At 52.9% G+C, this 18313-nt stretch overlaps 1 pseudogene; it reads left to right on the top strand.

Annotated features, from left to right (window-relative positions):
- Positions 1-18313, top strand: part of LOC141998048 (uncharacterized) — a 30430-nt pseudogene continuing 12117 nt past the window's right edge.

Genomic DNA, 18313 nt, shown 5'->3' with positions numbered 1-18313 from the left:
GCCCCGCTCGGAGGGAAGGTAAGAGAGACCCTCCCATCCCCCCCTTGCAGCGGGCCCCCCCCCCCCCCGTCACATCTGGGCTGCAGGGGGAGGAGGATAAAGAGGGGCCGGAGGCGTGTGCAGGGGATGCCGGGGACAGGCTGGGATGGGGGCAGGGGTGCACTGGAGGGAAGATGGGGCAATGGAGGGGGATCGCGGGACTGTGGGGCTGAGGGGAGCGAGGTCGGGAATGGGGGAAGACGTGAGTGGGGGGCACTGCGAGGGAAAGGGGGGATGTGGGGAAGCGGGCGGAGAGAAGCTCTTCTCAGCTTTGGGAGCGATCAGGGGACTAACCCCTCAGGGTGCAGAAGCTACACGGAAAAAAACCCAACCCCCCCCCCCCCACGACACACGCACCCGGCTCTGAGTGTGTTATTGTCAGACACCCCTGTGGTGGTGGGGTCTGTGTGCCCTGGGTGTTGGGGGCTGCCCAGGGCCCTGGTCTGATTTCCCTGTAGGGTTCAGATCTCAGCCACACCAGAGTCAGACCGGAGTCACTGCTGGCTCAGGGAGGGGGGTGCGCGGATGGGCCAATGGGATCAGCCTCTTCCTGCCTGTCCCTGGGGGCTGCCGGGGGAGTCCAGGGCAGCTCAATCTTCAGGTGATGCCACCAGAGGGCTCCAGGTATTGCTAAGGGAGAGGGGTTTACACTGCAATGGGTGGAAATCTCCCAAAGTGGCCCTTTTGATTCTTCCCTTCTTTTAGCATTTGGCTCAGAGATGCTGTTACTGGGAGGGTCTGAAGAGTCTGGGGGGAATCGGGGTGTGACAGGACAGAAGCCCCTTCTGTAACCTCCCTCTCGCCCCGACAGGCTGAGGAATCAGGTCCACGTTTCACTAAAGATCAGCCAGTCTTCCAGGGGACAGAGAAGGGAAATGGCTGTGTTGGAACCAGCTCAGGTAGGGGAGTCTCAGGGCGCTGCTGGGCGGGGGAGGGAGGAGTCAGGGTTTGATAAACCTACTGATTTACTAAGTAGGCCCATTGTATCAGGGAAAGGGGAAGGGGACATTCCCCCATTTCTCAGGCAGGATATAACCACCTCGGCAGGGCTGGGAACATTTTCCAGGTTCCCAGTGCTGGAGCCTGACCCCACTTGCCCGGGGCTGCTGTGAAATACGAAGGGAAGCTGTCGGGATTCCTGTCCCTGTCCCCGGCTCAGAGCTCTGCTTCCTGTCCCAGTCTGTGGCTGGCAGGTGTGGGAAATGAGAAGATCCTGGCTTGCTCTGTGTGCTGGGGCGGACAGGGAGCTCTCACATTCTCCGCCCCCTGAAGCCTCCTGGCTGCTCTGAGCAGGGTGTGGGTGGGATTCTGCTACTCTGGCCCTCCCACCGCTTCACGTTTTTTTTTCCTTTCCCATGAGTAGTGGGATTGTGGCTGGGGCAGCAGGTGCTGAGTGGGGGACTCTTGGTGTTTCAGATGCCGGTGACCTTCGAGGAGGTGGCTGTTTATTTCACCCAGGGGCAGGGGGCTCTGCTGGACCCCGCTCAGAGAGCCCTCTACAGGGATGTCATGCAGGAGAACTACGAGACGGTGACCTCGCTGGGTAAGGGATTCCCGTCCCCTCAGTTATTAGAATCTACAGGGTCTACGTGTCTTAATGTGGTCAGGTTTTTCCATGGTCAGTTAGAGCAGAGGCGAATGGGTTCCAGAGTGCAGAGCTGCCATGTGAGAAATACATGCATTTCGGTGCCCTCTCCACTGGGACACGGGAGTCAAAACCCAATGGACAAGCTAAACCATCCCCACCCCTCCAGCTTTCAAAGGGGCATAAATCCGCATTGTCTTGTCTGTGTTGTTTCTTGGCTGCACATACAATCTCTGTTCATCTCCCTCCTTGGGAATAGCTCCAGGCATGGGGAGGGCTCTGGGCTCTGCAGGTTGAGAAAGAGGCAGGGTCTTAAGTGCAGACCTGTGTGTGAGTCAGCAAGGCCACCAGAGCGCACAGATCCTGGGAAGGCCTAGTGAGGGTGTAGTAATAATTCAACTCACCTCCCCGGACAACGTCCTCTGCGCAAGGGGGCTCAGTGACCCTGTTCCCATCCTCTTGGATTCCCCGTTCCTCCAGCAGAGCACAGGGACAGGTTCCACTCACGGAATGTCCTTTGTGACAGATCCTCCACCAATGCTCCATGCACCCTGATCCGGACTCATTTCACCTTCTGCACAGGATTTCCCGTTCCCAAACCTGAGCTTATCGCCCGGCTGGAACGAGGGGAAGAGCTGTGGGTGTCCGATCTCCAGGATTTGAAGGACAGAAGGCTTCGGAGATGCACCAGCACAGGTGAGGACTGACAGAGAAACCATCTAGGGAATGAAGGAAAAAGTTGAGAATCCCAAAATATGATGTGAGTAACGCCCTCAGTTCTTCTTCATCTCACCGAGAGCAGGGCTATGGTCAGCAGATATTGCTCACGCCATTCCACCCTTCCCGTCTCTCCTTCCTTGTAAGTGTTAGGGTGGGATGTGGAGGCAGAATCCAATTGCTCAGTCTTTGTGTTGGCTTTTCCCTCAGTGCTATTCCTCTTTCTCCCCAGCACAATGACTCCTCTCTGGATTGTGTCTTTCCCAGCAGGTGCTGAGCGAGGGAGTGAGAACAAGGAGGGGAATCATCACGAGGCAGTTCCTGAGGAAGTGGAACCACAGGGGACCTTTTTGGGAAGAGCTGAAGGGAATTTTTCCCATTGCTGGAATCAGGGAGAAGCCTGGGGAAATTGGCACAGGTCAGAGAGGCTTCTGATAAACCAACCCAGGAAGAAAGTGGATGAATCTATTAATGGTGGGGGAGGAGACGAGAATCCCAGAGAGCAGCAGACAAATCCCAAGGAAGAGACACCCTGGCACTGCCTTGAGTGTGGGAAAGGATTCATTGTGAGATCACAACTTGTTACACATCAGACAGTTCATACGGAAGAGAAACCATTTCAGTGTTTGGACAGGGGGGAAAGCTTCAGTAAGCACACAGATCTTAATAACCATGGGAGAAGACACACTGTAGACAAGCCCATTCAATGCGTTGAATGCGGGAAATGTTTCAGTTCAAAGTCAGCACTAAATTCACATGAGAAAAGCCACACAGGAGAGAGACCCCACAAGTGCTTGGACTGTGGGAAAAGTTTCACATGGAGGTCGGTGCTTGTTAAACATCAGGTAATCCACACAGGAAAGAGACCCCACAAGTGCTTGGACTGTGGGAAAAGTTTCACATGGAGGTCGGCGCTTGTTAGACATCAGAAAATCCATACAGGAGAGAGACCCCACAAGTGCTTGGACTGTGGGAAAAGTTTCATATGCAAGGCAGATCTTGCTTATCATCAGGCAATCCACACAGGAGAGAGACCCCACAAGTGCTTGGACTGTGGGAAAAGATTCATACAAAGGTCACGCCTCGTTCTACATCAGGCAATCCACACAGGAGAGAGACCCCACAAGTGCTTTGACTGTGGGAAAAGTTTCAAACAGAGGTCATACCTTGTAAAACATCGGGTAGTCCACACAGAAGAGAGACCCCACAAGTGCTTTGACTGTGGGAAAAGTTTCATAAGAAAGTCACACCTTATTCAACATCAGGCAATCCACACAGGAGAGAGACCCCACAAGTGCTTTGACTGTGGGAAAAGTTTCATGCAGAGGTCACACCTTGTTCAACATCAGGCAATCCACAAAGGAGAGAGACCCCACAAGTGCTTGGACTGTGGGAAAAGTTTCATGCAGAGGTCATACCTTGTTAATCATCAGGCAATCCACAAAGGAGAGAGACCGCACAAGTGCTTGGACTGTGGGAAAAGTTTCATGCTGAGGTCACACCTTGTTCATCATCAGGCAATCCACAAAGGAGAGAGACCCCACAAGTGCTTGGATTGTGGGAAAAGTTTTATAAGAAAGTCACACCTTGTTCAACATCAGGCAGTCCACACAGGAGAGAGACCCCACAAGTGCTTGGACTGTGGGAAAGGTTTCAGCTGGAGACCGGCGCTGGTGAAGCATCAGAGAATCCACACAGGAGAGTGACTCTATAAGTGCTTGGACTGTGGGAAAAGTTTCACATGGAGATCAGATCTCGTTCAACATGGAAGAATCTACACAAGAGAGAGACCCCCACAAGAGCTTAGACTGTGGGATAAGTTTCAGACACAGATCATACCTCATTAAAAATGGGAGAATCCACACAGGATGGACGTGGTCCACTCCCAATGACTGATGAGGAGGGGTCAATACCAACAAAGGGAAAATTGCTTTTGTAGTGAGCCAGCCACTCCCAGTCCCTATTCAGGCCCAAATTGATGGTGTTAAGTGTGCAAATGAATTGTAGCTCTGGAGTTTCTCTCTGAAGTCAGTTTTTGAAGTTTTTTGGTTGAAGGATGGCTACCTTTAAATCTGTTATTGAATGTCCAAGGAGATTGAAATATTCTGCTACTGGCTTTTGTATGTTACCATTCCTGATGTCATATTTGTGTCCATTTATTCTTTGACATAGAGACTGTCCGGTTTGGCCAATGTACGTGGCAGAGGGGCATTGCTGGCCCATGATGGCATACATCAGATTGGTCGATGTGCACGTGAATGTGCCCCTGATGGCGTGGCTGATATGGTTAGGTCCTATGATGGTGTCGCTAGAGTAGATATGGGCACAGATTTGGCAATGGGATTTGTTGGAGGGATTGGTTCCTGGGTTAGTGTTTCTGTGGTGTGGTGCTGGTGAGTATTTGCTTCAGATTGGGAGCTGTCTCTAAGCGAGGACTGTCCTGCCTCCCATGGTCTGTGAGAACGAGGAATCGTTTTCCAGGATAGGTTGTAGATCGTTGATGATGTGCTGGAGAGGTTTTAGCTGGGGACTGTACATGATGGCCAGTGGTGTTCTGTTATTTCCCTTGTTGGGCCTGTCCTGTAGAAGGTGACTTCTGGGTCTCCATCTTGCTTTGTCAGTCTGTTTCCTCACTTCCCCAGGTGAGTATTGTAGTTTTAAGAATGCTTGATAAAGATCTTGTAGGTGTTTGTCTCTGCCTGAGGAATTGGAGCAAATGCGGCTGTATCTTGGGGCATGGCTGTAGACAATGAATCGTCTGATGTGTCCCGGATGGAAGCTGGAGGCATGTAGGTAAGTATAGAGGTCAGTAGGTTTCCAGTATAGGGTGGTATTTATGTGACCATCACGAATTTGTACTATAGTGTCCAGGATCTCTTGTGTGGACTGGTGCAGGCTGAGGTCGATGCTGGGGGGGAAATTGGATTGGTCCTGCTTTGAGCAGGGGGTTGGACTAGATGACCTCCTGAGGTCCCTTCCAACCCTGATATTCTATGATTCTATGATTCTAATGCTCCTATCCTTCCTGTGAAAAAGCCAAAACCGGGCCCAGATGGGCACCCAGTTTATCGGTTCGTTCAAGATCTGCGTGCGATAAATAGTTATGTTATAACCCCCCACCAAGTGGTCCCTGATCCGAGTACTGTCCTGACACTGATTCCCCAGTCGGCCAGTCTTGTCCTACTGCAGTACCTAGGGGATCGCCCACGCCCCATCGCTTACTATTCCGTACACTTAGACCCGATCATTCGGGGATCGGTCTCCTGTGTGCGGTCCATTGCCGCTGCAGCCCTTATGGTGGAACGGTCACGCCCTATTGTTCTGGGGCACCCTTTGACTGTCTGGGTCCCCCACGAAGTTGAGGTTCTCTTAAACCAGCATACAACGCAAGCGCTCTCTCCTCACTGGGCCCACAAATACGAGCGGATTCTGCTGGATTCAACTATTGGGGTCTCAAGACTCCATCAGGACTTCTTGTTTTCTTGTTACTTGGACTTATATTTGTTGTCCTGTTTTGTGCGTGGTACACGGGAGGATGCAAATACTGGTATGGGTGGCCTGTGGAATCCCCTCTCTATTCTCGAGTTCTGTACACGGATGGGAAGGCAACAGCTTCCTGGATTTAACCCATGCTATAGCACAGGGGGTTAACCGAACGTGGTGTTGGGTCTGTATTCATACCCCCACGTACATAGGCCAGGGAATCCCGTTGGTAAGGGAGCCTATCCCTCTCAACCGAACCCTCCTGGCCGGATTATGGACAGACACTCCATTTAACTGGAGTGTTACAATCCAAACTTGGTCTATTGATATGGTGGCCCAGGGTAGTTATGCTTTATGTGTGTCATGACGTAAGAATTTTAAAAATACAGTTTTTGTGGGTAACTTTGTAGGGTCCAGTGATACCACCCGCATTAGCTCTGGTGCGGCAAGTCCCCCCAGGTATTCCAGGGCGCCGTGACTGGTCCCTGAGGGATCAGGCTGGTTCTGGTTGTGCAACCACACAGCTTATACGGTCCTCCCGGCAGGTTGGTGTGGTCCATGCACCTTAGTACCCGCTGTTACAGTACACCAGACCCTGGCCCAGGGGGAAATTGGGAACCTGGTATGGAGGAGCCGACGAAATGTCCCATTAAATCCTCTCTCTGAACGGCCTACAGGCTTTCACTCCTTTGTTCGTTGGTTTTTGCCCTGGGTGGGGCTGAGTGAATTGGAAAAGGCTACAGTTAATATTTCTGCAGCCTTAGAATTAATGGCAAATGCCACTGCAGACGCCTTGTCTACCCTTCAAATGGAGGTGACTCAGTTATGTCAGACCACACTGCAGAACCCCTTAGCCTTAGACTATCTCCTTGCAAACCAGGGGGGGGGTTGTGCTCTTGTTAACTCAAGCTGTTGTGTCTTTGTGAATCAACACCGCAGGGTGGAAGCCGATATCCGCACCCTTATGCAGCAGGCCACCTCACTTCACCGTGTCACCCTTGACGACACCAGTACCGGATTCCATGAGGCCTGGAGCTGGCTCACCTCCTGGCTGCCAGACTTGGGGGCTTGGGGAAGGCGTATTTTGTACCTCATTCTTATGGCTGTTTCTCTTTTTGTATTACTTTTTCTATGCCTACAATGCTATAGTATGTGCGGGCCGGCAAATTTTAATTTTGCATCGAGGTTATTCTGCCCCGATATAGTTTACTGACGTACATAACAAAAGAAAGGACTGTCAGGGGAAATCAACCTAGTTAGCATATGTGACTCCATTTTGGGTTTCCTGTCGGCCATTAACTAGAAGCAAGCACATGACGTACCAAGGGAGGAGGATCCTTCAGGGTGGACAGCTGGATAGTTTCAAGAGAAGGGAAACAAAGGAGACAGGAACCAGCCGAGGTGCCTGAAATAGCTGCTAATTCAGCGTTTTTGCAGGGGGAAGGTGGCTGCAGGGGATTGGTGATAGATAAGCAGAAGGCCTGTTTATTGGGTTAGGCCTCCCCCCGCCCCAGCCCCGAGGCACACAGGCAGGATGTTTTGCCAACAGTATATAATCTTTGTGTAACCTGTAATCGGGGTCCCGCTCTGCTTAAGAGAACGGTACCACGCTCGAGCGTAATAAACCTACAAACTCTGAGACACTCTGCAGTCTGTCTTTATTTGGTTGCCTCAGCCTAGAAACGAATGTGCGTGTCCTAACTGGAATAATTCGTAACAGTTGCTGTGAAATATGAAGGGAAGCTGTCGGGATTCCTGTCCCCGTCCCCGGCTCAGAGCTCTGCTTCCCGACTTAGCCTGTGGCTGGCAGGCGTGTGGGAAATGAGAAGACCCTCCCCTTCTCCGTGTGCTGGGGGGACAAAGAGCTCTCACCCTCTCCCAGCCCCTGGAGCCTCCTGGCTGCTCTGAGCAGGGTGCCTGTGGGATTCTGCTACTCTGGCCCTTCACTCTTTTCTTTCTTTGCCATGATTAGTGGGATTGTGGCAGGGGCAGCAGGTGCTGAGTGGGGGACTCTTGTTTCAGATGCCGGTGACCTTCGAGGAGGTGGCTGTGTATTTCACCCAGGGGCAGGGGGCTCTGCTGGACCCCGCTCAGCATCTGATGTGTTCTGACCAGTGTTCCCTCAGTTTTTACGTCCAAGTGCGGAATGAATTTGGTTCTACGCACCAGTATGTGACCCATCATCTCCATATTGGCGCACAGAACAAAATTCATGGGGTGGGGGTGGGGCCGAGGGATTCGGAGTGTGGGAACTGGCTCAGGACTGGGACAGGGATGAGATGCGGGGGTTGAGGGCTCTGGATTCAGGTGCGGGCTCTGGGGTGGGGCTGGGGATGTGGAGGTTGACGTGTGAGAGGGGGTTCAGGGCTGGGACAGAGGGATGGGGTGCGGAGGGGTGAGTGCTCTGGCTAGGCATGTGGGGGCTGGGACTGGGGATGAGGGGTTTGGGGTTCAGACTGCAGTGGAGAGAGGACTCCCCCAGCCCTCTCTCACCAGAGCAGTTTGGGGCCAGGTCAGAGGCAACTCTCCCCAGCCACGGCAGCTCCTGTGGTCCTGGGCCGGGCTGAGGGAGGGGTTCCTCTCCCCAGCAGCTCCAGTGGACCTGGGCCAAGCCTGGGGAGGGGCTCCTCTCCCTGCCTGCCTCCACGGCCCTGCATAGCCTGCAGTGCAGCTGCGTAGCCTACCGGGAACACAGTTTCTGACGCCCGACCTCCCGTTAGCAGAATGATTGCTAGTCCCTGAGTTCCCCCTTCGGGGCCAGGTTGTCTCATTCCCAGATAGTCTCGCATTGCTCCAGGCCGTGCTGAAAAGCATTTAGTGTTTGTACATTTTATCCCTTATGGGCCAGAATTAACTAGATGCTAAAAAGGTGGGAGAAGGGACAGTAAAATGTGGTGTTTTCGCTTCTGTGCTATTTCAGGGCAATGGGGCGAGTGCGAGAGATTCCCTCCTCCCCTCTCACTGTCACGCTCCTCTCTCCACACAGCAGCCTCTGTCCCAGCCATGTAAAGTTTAACCTGCCTCCGTTCTATACCTCCATCTGCCACGGTGTCACGTACCACCCTGTCCCTGGCTCTCCATGCTTAGGAGTCACAGCTTTGATGTCTATGATCTTAGTCAGACTTCGGAGGGCTGGAGAAGGAAGTGTCACAGACACTTGGAGTTGGCAGGGAAATCTCAATGAACTTCAAAGCACAGTTGGACCTTCAGATCTTATAGCCCCGTTTCCATCTATTGGTAAAATTACTTCCCGGCTTTTTCTAGGTTTGGTCCAGATCATTTTTAGATGGGAAGGTTGTTTTCTCTTTCGTTCTCTTTCTTCTATGATGATGCTAAAACTTTTGTAACTAATACAGCTGAATAATGAGGCAAGAAGTGAAGCCGGTTTAGCCACTTGAGAAGAAAATGGGTAAATTTCTTCCCCTGATTTTGAGTCTTAAAGGATTCTCTGAGATTTCCACCAACAGGAAGAAAGGGGTAAACAAAGAAACTTACACTTCATCTGTAGCGCAGTGTGCAGCTCACTTATGCCACGGAGTTCCCTGACCCCATGACCCAGCAAAGACTTTTCAAGTATAAAGGATCCGAGTACAAGAAGCGGGGAAAGGGGTTCTGGCCCCATCTCTACTCAGGGCAGCAAGATCCCTTGAAAGACAAGAGGAGCATCATTGAGCTGGGGGAGTGGTCCGAGCTGGAAGGCTTTCCAATGAGCATGGACTGCTGAAAGCTTTTGGGGGAGAGAAATCCTTTTGCTTGTAAGGGTACGTCAACAGTCCAAACTTAAGTTGACCTGTATTAGGTTGACCTATAACCACTCCAATAATGAGTGCAGTAGATGATGTCCACACTATCCTTCTTGGGTCGGTGGGGTGTGTCCTCACCAGGAGCACTTCCACCAACCTAGGAGGGGCAATGTGGGGAACTGAGAGCCCGCTCTGCCAACTCCAGCAGCAGCTCTCTCCCAGGAACGTGTCTGCCGTACAAGCTCTGTGTGAATTGCTCCCCATCTAGGCCCCGTTCCCTGCTGGGCTGCCCCCCTCCACTGCCTCTTCCCCATAAAGAGTGAGGGAGGCAACCTGGAGCTTCTCCCTCTCCCGCCCCTCCCCGCACCATTCCCCTCCCAGTTTGACACCAGACCATAAATAACTACTCTGAGTGCAGTCTTTAGTTGTGCACCCACTTTACAGTAATTTCATCTCAACCAATGAATTCTTCCCTGCTGGTCAGAACTGAGTCTAACCCACCTGCCCCCGGGTTCCTTCCTCCACCATCGGAAAGCAGAACTTGTCCCTGACGCATTCCCAGCACAGTGGGTTCTGTTAGGGTGGCCACGTGCCCGGTTTTCAACCATGAAGTCCAGTGGAAAAGGGGACCTGACAATGTCTGATCACATCTACTGACCGGACAGCCAAAGTCGAGTTCCTGCAGATGGGGAGGCACTGGGTCATCACTCGCACCAGACCCGACTCAGCCGGGGCTGCCTCCTACCTGCACTGGGCAGCTGCAGCTCCCAGCCCCGGCTCCACAGACAAGCCCTTCCTGACCTAGGCAGGGAAGGGGGAAAGAGAAGTGGAGGGCGGGTAGACCCTTGGAGGAAGAGGTGGAGTCGGAGCAGGGCCTTGGAGGGAAGAGGTGGGGCAAGGGAGGTTGCAGCACTCCTACTTGAGTGTCCATTTTTAAAATATTACCAAATTGGCAACCCGAGTCGCTAGCTGAGAGGTTGAGAAAATTTTTAGCAAACATAGAAATACCCTTTTTTACAGCAGCGGATTTACTAACTGCCAATAAAGAAACTATGATTTTCATGTTTATAGGAGTAAGGGGATTGTTGGCCCCTTACTGAAACTTAATGGGTTGGCCATTCATTAGGCCTTCTCCGAACACCAAAAGAAAGGGGAAGGGCCAATGAGAAATGAAGACCCTGAGACTGGCGGGGGCGGGGGGGGCAATGCTGTAGGTCAGCCTGATTGACAGGGCAGGCAGGCCAATGAGGGAGTCAGCAACTGGGGTCCTCTCCTTCCTGTCAGCTGGAGCTGGCTGGGCTAGAGCAGAGCAGGAGGGGCTAAGAAGAGAGGAGGGCTGGGCTGGGCTGGAGGCAGAGGGAAACTGGAGCAGCTGGGAGCCGGGAGCGAAGGGGACCCTGGGCAAAGGGCCCAGGGCAAGGAGAGGCCCTCAGCCAAGAGGCCTTGCAGGCCAGACTGGGTGGGGGATCATAACCCTGACAGGAAGCAGCTGACGCTAGGAAGAAGGGTCCTACTACCTAGAGCCTGAGGCCAACACCAGAGTTAGTGTCCAACCCTGGGCATGCCTGCAGCACAGGCCGGGCCTGGGCAGGAGGCCTGGGACGTGGGAGGGACAGACTGTGAAGTGCCCTGGCATTCCAGAGAGGGTTGGTTGGGGTTCCCCCGCACAGAGCGGGATGTCATGTTTTCCTTTCATCTTGCCCACTTTTCTCTTTATTTTTATATTACTTGCTGTTTAATAAATTGTATTTGTTCTTAACTCTGTGCAATGATGAAGGAAGCATCCAGAGTGGAGAGAACACCCCAGAATGGGGACAGCTGTCCTGAGTGATCACAAGATTGGGGGTCGAGCACCTCAGGAGCCCTGGGCCCAGCCTTGGGGTTACGGGTCCAGAGTGGAAGCGGGCAGGGGTCCTCGAGGTTATGCAGGCCTCTGGGTAAAGGACTCAGCTCCTTTTGCTAGCCAGTTCCTCTGGTGCTCCGTAGAAGCCAGAAAAGTTCCCCACGCTAGGAGGAGTGTTCCCCCGTCTTACCTCTGTGCATATTGATTGGTTTCTAGGAAAGTTAATTAGGATTATAGGGGCAAGTGTCAGAGCGGGCACCAGCGAGAGTTGCTGGCCACACTCTGAGGCCACCAAATTTGGTCGTGAGAACCCCTGGGCAAGATGCTCATGATGGTCCCTTGTGCCTTGGAGCCTGTGAGTGTAACAGGGGCCGGGCACAGGGATGCTGATACTGCGGTGGGTTGATCGCTAGGACCCAGGAGCGGCTGGGGGGCGGCTCTGGGGGGAGCGATCGCGGGGCTCAGGCCCGGCCGCAGGAAGTGACTCGCAGCCGCTGCGGGGACTCTGGCTCCCAGGCTCCCGGCGAGATCCCCGAGCCCCGGCGGCTGGTGCTGGGAGCCCGGAGCCCGGGCTGCAGCCGGGACGGGGGAACCTCCAGACGGGCCCTGCCCGCTGCTCCCCAGGAGCCTCTCCCAGGGCAGAGCCCCCAGCCCGGCCAGGGCCCCTTCCCGGCCCGGCCCCTGCCCCGGGGAGGCCCCGCTCGGAGGGAAGGTAAGAGAGACCCTCCCATCCCCCCCTTGCAGCGGGCCCCCCCCCCCCCGTCACATCTGGGCTGCAGGGGGAGGAGGATAAAGAGGGGCCGGAGGCGTGTGCAGGGGATGCCGGGGACAGGCTGGGATGGGGGCAGGGGTGCACTGGAGGGAAGATGGGGCAATGGAGGGGGATCGCGGGACTGTGGGGCTGAGGGGAGCGAGGTCGGGAATGGGGGAAGACGTGAGTGGGGGGCACTGCGAGGGAAAGGGGGGATGTGGGGAAGCGGGCGGAGAGAAGCTCTTCTCAGCTTTGGGAGCGATCAGGGGACTAACCCCTCAGGGTGCAGAAGCTACACGGAAAAAAACCCAACCCCCCCCCCCCCCCACGACACACGCACCCGGCTCTGAGTGTGTTATTGTCAGACACCCCTGTGGTGGTGGGGTCTGTGTGCCCTGGGTGTTGGGAGCTGCCCAGGGCCCTGGTCTGATTTCCCTGTAGGGTTCAGATCTCAGCCACACCAGAGTCAGACCGGAGTCACTGCTGGCTCAGGGAGGGGGGTGCGCGGATGGGCCAATGGGATCAGCCTCTTCCTGCCTGTCCCTGGGGGCTGCCGGGGGAGTCCAGGGCAGCTCAATCTTCAGGTGATGCCACCAGAGGGCTCCAGGTATTGCTAAGGGAGAGGGGTTTACACTGCAATGGGTGGAAATCTCCCAAAGTGGCCCTTTTGATTCTTCCCTTCTTTTAGCATTTGGCTCAGAGATGCTGTTACTGGGAGGGTCTGAAGAGTCTGGGGGGAATCGGGGTGTGACAGGACAGAAGCCCCTTCTGTAACCTCCCTCTCGCCCCGACAGGCTGAGGAATCAGGTCCACGTTTCACTAAAGATCAGCCAGTCTTCCAGGGGACAGAGAAGGGAAATGGCTGTGTTGGAACCAGCTCAGGTAGGGGAGTCTCAGGGCGCTGCTGGGCGGGGGAGGGAGGAGTCAGGGTTTGATAAACCTACTGATTTACTAAGTAGGCCCATTGTATCAGGGAAAGGGGAAGGGGACATTCCCCCATTTCTCAGGCAGGATATAACCACCTCGGCAGGGCTGGGAACATTTTCCAGGTTCCCAGTGCTGGAGCCTGACCCCACTTGCCCGGGGCTGCTGTGAAATACGAAGGGAAGCTGTCGGGATTCCTGTCCCTGTCCCCGGCTCAGAGCTCTGCTTCCTGTCCCAGTCTGTGGCTGGCAGGTGTGGGAAATGAGAAGATCCTGGCTTGCTCTGTGTGCTGGGGCGGACAGGGAGCTCTCACATTCTCCGCCCCCTGAAGCCTCCTGGCTGCTCTGAGCAGGGTGTGGGTGGGATTCTGCTACTCTGGCCCTCCCACCGCTTCACGTTTTTTTTTCCTTTCCCATGAGTAGTGGGATTGTGGCTGGGGCAGCAGGTGCTGAGTGGGGGACTCTTGGTGTTTCAGATGCCGGTGACCTTCGAGGAGGTGGCTGTTTATTTCACCCAGGGGCAGGGGGCTCTGCTGGACCCCGCTCAGAGAGCCCTCTACAGGGATGTCATGCAGGAGAACTACGAGACGGTGACCTCGCTGGGTAAGGGATTCCCGTCCCCTCAGTTATTAGAATCTACAGGGTCTACGTGTCTTAATGTGGTCAGGTTTTTCCATGGTCAGTTAGAGCAGAGGCGAATGGGTTCCAGAATGCAGAGCTGCCATGTGAGAAATACATGCATTTCGGTGCCCTCTCCACTGGGACACGGGAGTCAAAACCCAATGGACAAGCTAAACCATCCCCACCCCTCCAGCTTTCAAAGGGGCATAAATCCGCATTGTCTTGTCTGTGTTGTTTCTTGGCTGCACATACAATCTCTGTTCATCTCCCTCCTTGGGAATAGCTCCAGGCATGGGGAGGGCTCTGGGCTCTGCAGGTTGAGAAAGAGGCAGGGTCTTAAGTGCAGACCTGTGTGTGAGTCAGCAAGGCCACCAGAGCGCACAGATCCTGGGAAGGCCTAGTGAGGGTGTAGTAATAATTCAACTCACCTCCCCGGACAACGTCCTCTGCGCAAGGGGGCTCAGTGACCCTGTTCCCATCCTCTTGGATTCCCCGTTCCTCCAGCAGAGCACAGGGACAGGTTCCACTCACGGAATGTCCTTTGTGACAGATCCTCCACCAATGCTCCATGCACCCTGATCCGGACTCATTTCACCTTCTGCACAGGATTTCCCGTTCCCAAACCTGAGCTTATCGCCCGGCTGGAACGAGGGGAAGAGCTGTGGGTGTCCGATCTCCAGGATTTGAAGGACAGAAGGCTTGTGAGATGCACCAGCACAGGTGAGGACTGACAGAGAAACCATCTAGGGAATGAAGGAAAAAGTTGAGAATCCCAAAATATGATGTGAGTAACGCCCTCAGTTCTTCTTCATCTCACCGAGAGCAGGGCTATGGTCAGCAGATATTGCTCACGCCATTCCACCCTTCCCGTCTCTCCTTCCTTGTAAGTGTTAGGGTGGGATGTGGAGGCAGAATCCAATTGCTCAGTCTTTGTGTTGGCTTTTCCCTCAGTGCTATTCCTCTTTCTCCCCAGCACAATGACTCCTCTCTGGATTGTGTCTTTCCCAGCAGGTGCTGAGCGAGGGAGTGAGAACAAGGAGGGGAATCATCACGAGGCAGTTCCTGAGGAAGTGGAACCACAGGGGACCTTTTTGGGAAGAGCTGAAGGGAATTTTTCCCATTGCTGGAATCAGGGAGAAGCCTGGGGAAATTGGCACAGGTCAGAGAGGCTTCTGATAAACCAACCCAGGAAGAAAGTGGATGAATCTATTAATGGTGGGGGAGGAGACGAGAATCCCAGAGAGCAGCAGACAAATCCCAAGGAAGAGACACCCTGGCACTGCCTTGAGTGTGGGAAAGGATTCATTGTGAGATCACAACTTGTTACACATCAGACAGTTCATACGGAAGAGAAACCATTTCAGTGTTTGGACAGGGGGGAAAGCTTCAGTAAGCACACAGATCTTAATAACCATGGGAGAAGACACACTGTAGACAAGCCCATTCAATGCGTTGAATGCGGGAAATGTTTCAGTTCAAAGTCAGCACTAAATTCACATGAGAAAAGCCACACAGGAGAGAGACCCCACAAGTGCTTGGACTGTGGGAAAAGTTTCACATGGAGGTCGGTGCTTGTTAAACATCAGGTAATCCACACAGGAAAGAGACCCCACAAGTGCTTGGACTGTGGGAAAAGTTTCACATGGAGGTCGGCGCTTGTTAGACATCAGAAAATCCATACAGGAGAGAGACCCCACAAGTGCTTGGACTGTGGGAAAAGTTTCATATGCAAGGCAGATCTTGCTTATCATCAGGCAATCCACACAGGAGAGAGACCCCACAAGTGCTTGGACTGTGGGAAAAGATTCATACAAAGGTCACGCCTCGTTCTACATCAGGCAATCCACACAGGAGAGAGACCCCACAAGTGCTTTGACTGTGGGAAAAGTTTCAAACAGAGGTCATACCTTGTAAAACATCGGGTAGTCCACACAGAAGAGAGACCCCACAAGTGCTTTGACTGTGGGAAAAGTTTCATAAGAAAGTCACACCTTATTCAACATCAGGCAATCCACACAGGAGAGAGACCCCACAAGTGCTTTGACTGTGGGAAAAGTTTCATGCAGAGGTCACACCTTGTTCAACATCAGGCAATCCACAAAGGAGAGAGACCCCACAAGTGCTTGGACTGTGGGAAAAGTTTCATGCAGAGGTCATACCTTGTTAATCATCAGGCAATCCACAAAGGAGAGAGACCGCACAAGTGCTTGGACTGTGGGAAAAGTTTCATGCTGAGGTCACACCTTGTTCATCATCAGGCAATCCACAAAGGAGAGAGACCCCACAAGTGCTTGGATTGTGGGAAAAGTTTTATAAGAAAGTCACACCTTGTTCAACATCAGGCAGTCCACACAGGAGAGAGACCCCACAAGTGCTTGGACTGTGGGAAAGGTTTCAGCTGGAGACCGGCGCTGGTGAAGCATCAGAGAATCCACACAGGAGAGTGACTCTATAAGTGCTTGGACTGTGGGAAAAGTTTCACATGGAGATCAGATCTCGTTCAACATGGAAGAATCTACACAAGAGAGAGACCCCCACAAGAGCTTAGACTGTGGGATAAGTTTCAGACACAGATCATACCTCATTAAAAATGGGAGAATCCACACAGGATGGACGTGGTCCACTCCCAATGACTGATGAGGAGGGGTCAATACCAACAAAGGGAAAATTGCTTTTGTAGTGAGCCAGCCACTCCCAGTCCCTATTCAGGCCCAAATTGATGGTGTTAAGTGTGCAAATGAATTGTAGCTCTGGAGTTTCTCTCTGAAGTCAGTTTTTGAAGTTTTTTGGTTGAAGGATGGCTACCTTTAAATCTGTTATTGAATGTCCAAGGAGATTGAAATATTCTGCTACTGGCTTTTGTATGTTACCATTCCTGATGTCATATTTGTGTCCATTTATTCTTTGACATAGAGACTGTCCGGTTTGGCCAATGTACGTGGCAGAGGGGCATTGCTGGCCCATGATGGCATACATCAGATTGGTCGATGTGCACGTGAATGTGCCCCTGATGGCGTGGCTGATATGGTTAGGTCCTATGATGGTGTCGCTAGAGTAGATATGGGCACAGATTTGGCAATGGGATTTGTTGGAGGGATTGGTTCCTGGGTTAGTGTTTCTGTGGTGTGGTGCTGGTGAGTATTTGCTTCAGATTGGGAGCTGTCTCTAAGCGAGGACTGTCCTGCCTCCCATGGTCTGTGAGAACGAGGAATCGTTTTCCAGGATAGGTTGTAGATCGTTGATGATGTGCTGGAGAGGTTTTAGCTGGGGACTGTACATGATGGCCAGTGGTGTTCTGTTATTTCCCTTGTTGGGCCTGTCCTGTAGAAGGTGACTTCTGGGTCTCCATCTTGCTTTGTCAGTCTGTTTCCTCACTTCCCCAGGTGAGTATTGTAGTTTTAAGAATGCTTGATAAAGATCTTGTAGGTGTTTGTCTCTGCCTGAGGAATTGGAGCAAATGCGGTTGTATCTTGGGGCATGGCTGTAGACAATGAATCGTCTGATGTGTCCCGGATGGAAGCTGGAGGCATGTAGGTAAGTATAGAGGTCAGTAGGTTTCCAGTATAGGGTGGTATTTATGTGACCATCACGAATTTGTACTATAGTGTCCAGGATCTCTTGTGTGGACTGGTGCAGGCTGAGGTCGATGCTGGGGGGGAAATTGGATTGGTCCTGCCTTGAGCAGGGGGTTGGACTAGATGACCTCCTGAGGTCCCTTCCAACCCTGATATTCTATGATTCTATGATTCTAATGCTCCTATCCTTCCTGTGAAAAAGCCAAAACCGGGCCCAGATGGGCACCCAGTTTATCGGTTCGTTCAAGATCTGCGTGCGATAAATAGTTATGTTATAACCCCCCACCAAGTGGTCCCTGATCCGAGTACTGTCCTGACACTGATTCCCCAGTCGGCCAGTCTTGTCCTACTGCAGTACCTAGGGGATCGCCCACGCCCCATCGCTTACTATTCCGTACACTTAGACCCGATCATTCGGGGATCGGTCTCCTGTGTGCGGTCCATTGCCGCTGCAGCCCTTATGGTGGAACGGTCACGCCCTATTGTTCTGGGGCACCCTTTGACTGTCTGGGTCCCCCACGAAGTTGAGGTTCTCTTAAACCAGCATACAACGCAAGCGCTCTCTCCTCACTGGGCCCACAAATACGAGCGGATTCTGCTGGATTCAACTATTGGGGTCTCAAGACTCCATCAGGACTTCTTGTTTTCTTGTTACTTGGACTTATATTTGTTGTCCTGTTTTGTGCGTGGTACACGGGAGGATGCAAATACTGGTATGGGTGGCCTGTGGAATCCCCTCTCTATTCTCGAGTTCTGTACACGGATGGGAAGGCAACAGCTTCCTGGATTTAACCCATGCTATAGCACAGGGGGTTAACCGAACGTGGTGTTGGGTCTGTATTCATACCCCCACGTACATAGGCCAGGGAATCCCGTTGGTAAGGGAGCCTATCCCTCTCAACCGAACCCTCCTGGCCGGATTATGGACAGACACTCCATTTAACTGGAGTGTTACAATCCAAACTTGGTCTATTGATATGGTGGCCCAGGGTAGTTATGCTTTATGTGTGTCATGACGTAAGAATTTTAAAAA

This window comes from Natator depressus, chromosome 14, assembly GCF_965152275.1.
Source record: "Natator depressus isolate rNatDep1 chromosome 14, rNatDep2.hap1, whole genome shotgun sequence".
In the NCBI taxonomy this organism is placed as follows: Eukaryota; Metazoa; Chordata; order Testudines; family Cheloniidae; genus Natator; species Natator depressus.
This window is presented reverse-complemented; position numbering and strand designations above follow the sequence as displayed.